This window comes from Ailuropoda melanoleuca, unplaced genomic scaffold (genome assembly GCF_002007445.2).
Source record: "Ailuropoda melanoleuca isolate Jingjing unplaced genomic scaffold, ASM200744v2 unplaced-scaffold353, whole genome shotgun sequence".
NCBI classification, from domain to species: domain Eukaryota; kingdom Metazoa; phylum Chordata; class Mammalia; order Carnivora; family Ursidae; genus Ailuropoda; species Ailuropoda melanoleuca.
Genome location: NW_023206392.1, coordinates 1 through 8,795, shown reverse-complemented (window position 1 = coordinate 8,795; position 8,795 = coordinate 1). Strand labels below are relative to the sequence as shown.

General features: G+C 56.7%; 1 pseudogene; it reads left to right on the top strand.

Annotated features, from left to right (window-relative positions):
* Nucleotides 1–676: 676 nt before the first annotated feature.
* On the top strand, nt 677–1,180 carry LOC117798812 (annotated as a pseudogene).
* Nucleotides 1,181–8,795: the final 7,615 nt, after the last annotated feature.

The following is an 8,795-nucleotide window of genomic DNA, read 5'->3' as shown; positions in this document are numbered from 1 at the left end:
TTATATGTAATAGACAACAGTGTCTAGGAACCGTCCTTCAACTAAAGCTCCCTCATGCATAGGTATCCCTTCTCAAAATTGGGTTTGTATTCCTAAGGAAACGTCCACAACTTTATCTATAGGAAACAACGGTGTCAAGATAATGTCCACCAGTAACATCATCCATTGAGAATAGAGAAGCCTGAATCAAAGTGGTTGTGGAAGCATTAGGAAAGGTCTTCGTACATATGTGTAATCAACTCCAGTGTACAGGAACCGCCCTCAATTAACATCACCCTTATGATTCTACAACTCTTCAGAAAATAGGGGGTGTATGAATCACCAAAGTGTTAGGGTTAGGGTATGGGTACGGATACGGGTATAGGTTAGGGTACGGGTACAGGTTAGGGTTTAGGGTTCAGGTTCAGTTTCAGGTTTGGGTTCGGGTAGGATTCAGGGTCGGGTTAGGGCTCGGGTTCGGGTTGGGCTCGGGTTCGGGTTGGGGTTTGGGTTCGGGGTTCAGAGTTAGGGTTTGGGTTTGGGTTCGGGGTTAGGGTTAGGGGTTCAGGTTAGGGGTACTCCTCATGGTGGACACAGGGTCACCTAGTACGTCTTCACCAACCACCAGCTGCCGGGCCTGTGTGCCTCTCCGGGAAGGCCGGAGGGTGGTTGTCCTCGCGGCGCCCCGTGCTGGTAGGATGTGTCCATGCAGCACATGGCGATGATCAGCCGCTTCTGTGAGCAGTGCTTCCTCCATGAGGTGGATGACCTGGTGTGCACGGGTGTGGACATGAAGTTCCGCAACCACGTGGGTGTGGAGATCCTGTCCCCCCTTTGTCATCCTGTACCCCAGTTTCTACTGGGTGGCCAATGAGAACTTCAGCTTCGTGTGCCGGCCGCAGTCCCAGGCCCATGTCCGCAGGGACCAGGGCAACTTTTACTATATGGGGGCCTTTTTTGGGGGGGTCAGTGGTGGAGATTCACTGACTAACATTGGCCTGTCACCAGGCAATGGGGGTCGACCTGGCCAATGGGATGGAGGCCATGTGGCCAGATGAGAGCCACATGAACCACAACCCCACCAAGCCCCGGAGGCCACGTGGGACCTGAGGCTGCTGGGCTGCCCTCCCCCCACCCAGGTCATGAAGATGCTGAGATTCGGGCAGTGCCCAAGAATCACCAGGACATCCAGAACGCATGAAGGGTTTGCCCCGTCTCCGTCAGGGTTGCCTCTCTGAGCGGAGCCATAAGAGCATGTTCCTTCTGTCCCCTCGACTGTGGAGTCCAGCACTGCCCACTTGGGCATGTCCAGGGCCCCTAGCCACCCCCATGCACAGGAGGCCTTCCTGGGGCACAAGTTCCTTTCTTTGTGGTAAGTGCCTTTCAATCATTTCTGGGTCATTTGCAGCTGCGAATGGCTCCAGTTATATGTGGAATCTTTTTCTGTGTCAATGCTGAGCAACCATCTTTAAAAAGAACAATTGAGGGAAAAGGTTTTCTCCCTGGTTCTAAACAGACATCACCTGGTGGGCTGGGAGTGGCCCTGCAGCAGCCTTGGAGCCAGAATGGGCCCTGGCTGGGTCTTCTTCCCAGTCCCTGCACCTCGCAGCAGCCATGGGCCTTCAGGGTCAGGGGTGCACCGAGCCACCTCTCAGACCCCCAGTCTCCTGACCGCCAGAGGCTGTGACCACTAGCACGGCCTCCAGGAGCTTGGAGCCCTCTGGGTTATTTCTGGTTCCTGCCTTTGTTTTAAATGGCTATTTCTGGCTGGTGTTTGTGAGATGTGGGCACTGGCTCTGTCTGGATGCGTGTCCTGTTGGGATCCCTCAGTGCCCACTGGAGGGTTTGCACATGTGGACTCTATCTGCACTATGTGTTAGCAAGCATTCACTGAGTGCCTACTGTGAGCCTGGTCACCAACAAGGGGCAGAGTGTGAAAGCAAGAACCAAGATACAGGATCCCTGCTCCAGGGTCCTCCTGGGACTCGTGATGGCCCCGTCCTCCTGAATCACTACTTTCCTATTGTGGTGTAAGGGACATACGACTGATACCGTTAAGCACGTTTCAGGGTGCAATTCAGTGGCAACACGTACATTCACTGCTCTGCACCCGCCACCTCCAACCATCACCACAACTTCATTGTCATCCCAAACTGAAACCTCTACCCACGAGACCCTAACCCCCATTCTGCCTCCCCAGGACCAGCACTCAGCAGCTCCTTCCATCTCTATGAATTGGAGTGCTCTCCATCCCTCACGAGTGGGGTCCTGCAGTATCAGTCCTTCAGGGACTGGCTTATTTCACGTAACACAGTGGCCTAAGGTTGTCCCCACGAGCCTGGACCTGACCTACNCACTTTTCCCCCAAAGGAGTGGCTCAGCCCTCTCCTGTCTAAGCTGAGCCTCCTCAGTCCCCTCTGCTCCCCTCATCTTCCTTCTCAGCCTGAAGATGATCCCAGCCAATCTGCAGCTTTGAAGACCTGTTCAGTGAAGATGCAGGACACACAGCCCCAGGGCCTCGGGCCTCACCTACCCCATCTGTCCATGTCAGGTGCCTGCCCTTCCCCCCCCCAGCCGGCCACCTGCACCTTCCACAGGTGTCCCCATCTCAGAAGAGGGAAACACCAAGTCCAGACCCTTGGAGACCTCAGTGACTTCTTGCTTACCACCAACTGTAGTGAGGTGGCTACTGGAGGGCATTCAATGTCCTAAACATTTAAAGGCATATGTGAGTCTCTGCTGCCCAGGGCAACAGGTAACAGTTGGGGCAAACAGAAACCAAGCAGATTCACTGGAAGAAAGGCTGAGTGATGAGGAGCGTTAGGGAATAGGGCCTGGAAGCTCTGACTGTCCCCACCTGACCTTCAGATGCTCCCCAGTTCCTCCTGTGCCTCTGGTGTCTTCCTGGAACCCTGACCTGGCTGTTTTCAGATAGCTCACCCAGTGGTACCCTCACTTTCTGGGGGGGGGTTTGCTTAAATCCTCACTGTGTCCTGCTGCCCCACCTGGATCACATCGTCTGGGCCATCTGAGGACCCAAGACTGTGGGTCTGTGGACTGGAGGGATTCTGAGCAGAGCTGGTGGGATGGGAGGGCTGCAAGGCACAGAGACAGGTTTCCAGAAAGCTACAAAGCTATCTTCCTACAGTTTTTGAATCAAAGCCTTGAGATCTTTAAAATGCCAGCAGTGTTACAGCATGGGCCAGAAAAACAANGGGGGGGGGTTGCTGAAATCCTCAGTGTGTCCTGCTGCCCCACCTGGATCACATCGTCTGGGCCATCTGAGGACCCAAGACTGTGGGTCTGTGGACTGGAGGGATTCTGAGCAGAGCTGGTGGGATGGGAGGGCTGCAAGGCACAGAGACAGGTTTCCAGAAAGCTACAAAGCTATCTTCCTACAGTTTTTTAATCAAAGCCTTGAGATCTTTAAAATGCCAGCAGTGTTACAGCATGGGCCAGAAAAACAAAGGTCCCTGTGCACCCAACACCACCTAAGCTATTGGCCATTTCTTGTCACTTGAGCTGAGTACAAAGGATTGGGAGTGGGGGCTTGAGGGAGGGGTCCTGGGCCAGCCATCCAATCTCGTGCTGGGCCTGAGGCAGGGGCCTGTGTGGAGACCCCAGCTGCAGCCACTGCCGTCTGCTGATGCCCCCTCAGCCCTCCCCAGTGCACCTGCTGCTGGGGGAGTGCCTGCCCCCTCCTCCCTGTGGAGGGCTCTCTCCTGCACCAGTGGTGCCTCCCCCCTGCAAGTCACTGCCAGCCTGCAGCCTGGGAGTGTGGATACCCTGATGGCCTTCAGTCCTGGGGACAGAGCCAGTTCATGTGGGACCTGGTCTCCCAGCAGGCCTGAGCACCAGGCCGCCATGGTGCTCGCTCTCCTGCAGGTTCACTATGCCATGCCCTCCCTCAGGCACCCTGGGCCCAAGTCCTCCTCTGCTTGGAGACATACCTCGGCCCATTCTCTACACGCTGGGACTTGGAGTGGGTCATCTGGACCTTCTAGACTCGTGCTTCAGTGCCTGTGACATCGGCACAGTCTGGCCTCACAGATTGCTCAGAGGAGACCCAATGCAGGAAGGTGCAATGTTAGGAAGATGCAGCCTGCTGCAAGGGGAGATGCCAAGTAACCCAGAGTGAGCACAAAGGCCTTGCACAAAGCACGGGGCTCACGGGGCCCAGCACAGGATGCAGGCACCTAGCCACGGGTCACGGGAAATCCCGGTGAGGGCGGCCCTGGTGGGGAGGCCACAGAAGGGTCCCAGAAGAGGCAGGCAACAAGGAAGACAACAGGACAGAGCTTCCCAAAGAGGTCGGTGGAAGAATCAGAGGATTGCAGAGGCCTTGGGAAGACTCTGAGGCCCTGGAGATGTTGGCTGAACCACTGTCATTTGGTCAGAAAAGGTGTGTCACAAACCCCCATCAACACTGGGTGATTTACTCTTCGTTGGTTCTAGGAATCAGTGCGTACCTGCCATGAGAACACACATTGCGTTAAGTCTAGGATATACTTAATTTTCAGAACTAGATTTTTCTAGAGGAAGTGCTAAGCATGGGTCTCTCAATTCTTTTCTTTGTGCAAGTGGTCTCTGTTTCAAGGAGCAGATTCCTGGTGCTCATCACCCCTGCTCACCCTGAGGACTGGCCCCTGTCACCACCCACAGTGGACATGACCACGTGGGTTGGGGGGTGCTCACTGACGAAGCCCCAGTGCTCAGTACACAGCAGGGACACCAGATCCTCTACTGAATGAGGGAGGGCCTGAGGGAGGATGGGAGTGAGGGAAAGAGGGAGGGAGGGAGGGAGGAAGGACGGAAGGGGTGGAGGGGAAGGAAAGAGGCGGGGGATTGAATGACTGAGTGAATAAATGATGCAGGGAGGGAGGGAGTGAAACCACGGAAGTAGGGTCCCTACATCAGGACCAATTATTTGGGGTGAGGATGAGGGCATCATAGCCCGGCCCCTGGACGTTGGCTCAAGGCACGTCCAACTGTCCTCCCAGTGCTGACCATCCTTCTCGGACCTGCTGTCATCCTGGATCCTCTCCACCTCCTCCTCAAAAAATTCTGAATGTTCCCAGGAACAGGGTGGCAGGAGGGGAGTCTCAGGAGGGGCTTCCCAGATCCTGTGCCCCAGAGGCAGCTGTGACAGTAGCTACAGGGCATTGTATCATGAAGACAGGGACCAAGGATCCCATCCATCTCCTTGGGCATTAGTGTTGGTGCATAGCCTGCTCTCTCCACCACTGCTGTGATGAACATTCCTGAAAATACATCTGTGAAAAACCGAGCGAGAGTTTCCAGGGGTGAGTCTGAGGACGAGCGTGCTAGGTGATGGGTGCACCTGTGACCTGGGATGGGCGCTGCTCACTCTTCTCCTGGACAGGGATGCCCGTCACCCTTCTCTCCAGGGGACCTGTGGGGGACATTCTCCCCAGGGCTGCTGGTCCCCGGACCAGATACCTGTTAGTCGGAACGTGACCGGTGCTTCCTCCACAGGGTTTCCTTTGCCGGAGCCCTTCCCTGGGAGCTCATAAATATCTGACACATACTCCCCGCATGCCTATCCTCCCCCTTGGACTTCCATGTGTTTGGCCTCTGTCCCTGTGGAACCCAGTGACTTGGAGCACGGTTTGGACCAGAGGCAGGGGAAACCTTTCTCTGGCCTTGGGTTGTGAGCAATGCTTTTGCCCTTTGTGGTGTGTCTACTAGCATTCTGCATTTCCCTGGTTTCTGTGGGGGTCACAGGAAGAGCCAGCTGTTTCCTGTCTGAGATCAGGCCGAGGTGTTACAGCAGGAACAGGGGTGTCGGCCCTAAGATTGTGCCCTAATTCCTAAAGTGGTCTCTATGATCATGTCTGATCTGCAATCCATCAGGGATTTCAGTATCGAATAAGGGAAATGCTGTGTCAAATAAACACAGAAAAAAAGAGTCCCCTTTGAAAATAGGTGGGCAGACACGAAGGTACCTATTGTGTGATTCTACTTACAGAAACATCTGGAACAGATAAAGAGACAGAGAGAGCAGCTCAGGGGTTTTGAGGGTGTGGCCTGGGGGAGAAATGGGCAGGGAGGGCTTCTGGTTCAGGGACTCCTTTGGGGAAGGGGATATTCCGCAGCCATGTTTTCTGGTGGGGTGGCACCACATTGTGAATACACTTAATGTGCATGACGCATTCCATTGCAAACAAGTAATTTTATTTAAAGCAAATAATAAACAGTATACAGATCATGAAAAATTAAAGTAACAGTCAATATGTACCAGAGAGAAAGAACATAGGGGGAGGGGGTGAAACATTCCGGTAGGGCTTCGGCTTCCAGCGAAGGAACTAAGGGTAATTGCACAAGGACCCCTCCCTGCAGGGCTGTGGGCCCTGGATGTGGCTCTGGGAGCCCTGCAAGAGCAGGAGTAGGGGCAGGGGTTGGGATAGGGGCAGGGACAGGAGCAGGGACAGGTGCAAGAGCAGGGACAGGGACAGGAGCAAGGGGAGGGACAGGGTCAGCAGCAGTGGCAGGTGCAGGATCCAAGGCAGGAGCTGGGTGAGGGGCAAGAACAGGAGCACAGGCAGGGGCAGGCGGAAGGGGCAGCAGTTCTGGCAGGGGAGGGGGCAGGATCTGGGGCAGGAGCTGGGTCCGGGGCAGAAACAGGAGCTCAGGCAGGGGCAGGGGAAGGGTCAGGGTCTCTGGCAGGGGTAGAGGAAGGGGCAGGAGCAGGAGCAGGGGCAAGAGCTGGATGATAGGAACAGGAGCCCAGGCAGGGGCCAGGGCAGTGGCTCTGGCAGGCGCAGGGGCAGGAACAGGAGCACAGGCAGGATCTCTGTGGGCAGGTTCTCCAGCAGGCTCTTCCTGCACAGCTTCAGGCTCTGCGTGGGCAGGTGCCAGGTCACCCGCTGGCTCCTGGTCTCCTGCTGAAGTCGCTGCAGGCACCACGCCTCCCTCTAGAGCCTCTGAAATCCTTGGAGCTGGCTCTAGTTCCTTAGATGGTGGAGCAGCTGCAAGAGGAGAAAAGCTCACCCTCCTGCCTGCCTCTCCCTGTGCCTTTGCAGAGACAGAACCCAGCCCAGGGGCGCCCAGAGAAGCCACAGCCAGGAAGGAACCCTCCCCGGGACGTCTCCCCGACTGCAGTCCACCCACTGGGTGCTCTGAGCCCGGTCCTTGCTTCTGGACCCATACCAGCCTCTGGGGGCTCTTCCCTGTGGGGCCGGCACCGACCCATCCCCGCCTACCCCATGCACCCAGCCCCAGGCTTCTCACCCTCGGGTCCGGCCTCCGAGGTGTCTGGCTCCTGGATCGCACTCACTGAGTGAATGGCTACTGGGGACAGTGGCCTGGGTGGAGTGGGAAATCTTCCCAGGTGATCCCCTGTCCCTGCTCCTGGAGAGGAAGGCGTGTCCACCAGCTCTGTCTCGGTGTCCTCCTCGGCCTTCTGCAAAGACAGGGACCGGTAGCCGGCCCAGAGGCATCACAGCCCTGCCAGGCCATTCCCATCATCCTCCTACCCAGTCCCCCTGCTGCTCCCAGATCAGACACAGACCTGTGTGTGCATAGCCCTGCACCTGGAGTGCAGTGACCCATCTCTGCAGGGCTCGGGTAAAGCTTGGGCAGAAGTGTGCAGCCCCCGCACACCCCGTCCCACCCAGCCAGGCTTGACCTGCGGTGTGAACATGACCTGCCTCTTGGACATTGACCCCTCATGGGCCTGCTTCTGCTCGGAGTGGCCGCACTCTACATGACCCCTCTTACACATACGCACACGCACACGCACATGCACACGCACACACGGAGTTGACCTGGGGCTGCACAGTCAGATCAGAGCATGTGGGGCTGGGCTGGCTGGCTCTGGGCCTCCTGGTGTCACCTTCGGTCCTTCTGGCCAAATTGCCAGAGGCATCGGGGAGCCCTGACATGACCTCCCCAGCGAGGGGAAGTGTTTGCAGGGCGCGCTCTCCTCAGCCTGCAGCATCGGACTTGGGGATGCACAGTCAGATCAGAGCGTGTGGGGCTGGGCTGGCCGGCTCTGGGCCTCCTGGTGTCACCTTTCGGTCCTTCCGGCCAAATGGCCAGAGGCGTCGGGGAGCCCTGACACGACCTCCCCAGCGAGGGGAAGTGTTTGCAGGGCGCGCTCTCCTCAGCCTGCAGCATCCGGACTTGGGGATGCAGCACGCAAGCATGTTCTTCGTTCGAGGATCTCCAACGAAATGAGCTGGGCAGGGGTTTGGCTCTGGAAGGTGGGTGCCTGGTTACCCGGGTTCCAAATTCTGTTGGGCTCTGTTGTCAGGGAAGTGAGGTCACAACTGCCTGGGGTCCCCGTACCCGACTTCCTTCTTCCACAAGAGCCCCCGAGGGCCCCTCTCCCCCAGCTGCTCTATGCTCACCCTCCACCATATGCCCCATCCATACAGTGACACCCACACCGCCCACCTACAGCCCTGAGGTGGCCTGGGTGCAGCCAGGGAACAGAAAACTTACTTCGGGAACAGAAAACTGAGGAAGACCTTTAGCCCTTGGGGTCTGGAACCCTGTATCTGGAGCAAGGCACTCTCTTCAAACTGTCACCCTGCCATCAGAGTTTGTGCTGAAAGACAAAAAAGGGGCTTCACCTGCTGGTTTCTGAGCTCAGGAAGCTCACTAAGTGGCTGGCCCACAGCACAGGCCCCGCAAATGTGGCGAACGCTGTCAGGAACACAGCTGGGACTTCCATGTAGGTGTCCAGGCCCACGAAGCCTGCTGAGATGTCCACCGTGGCTATGTTGTTGGAGTTTCCCTGGAACACAGAGAGAAGCAGTGCTGACGTGGCCACCAGCAACCGCAAAAAGCCG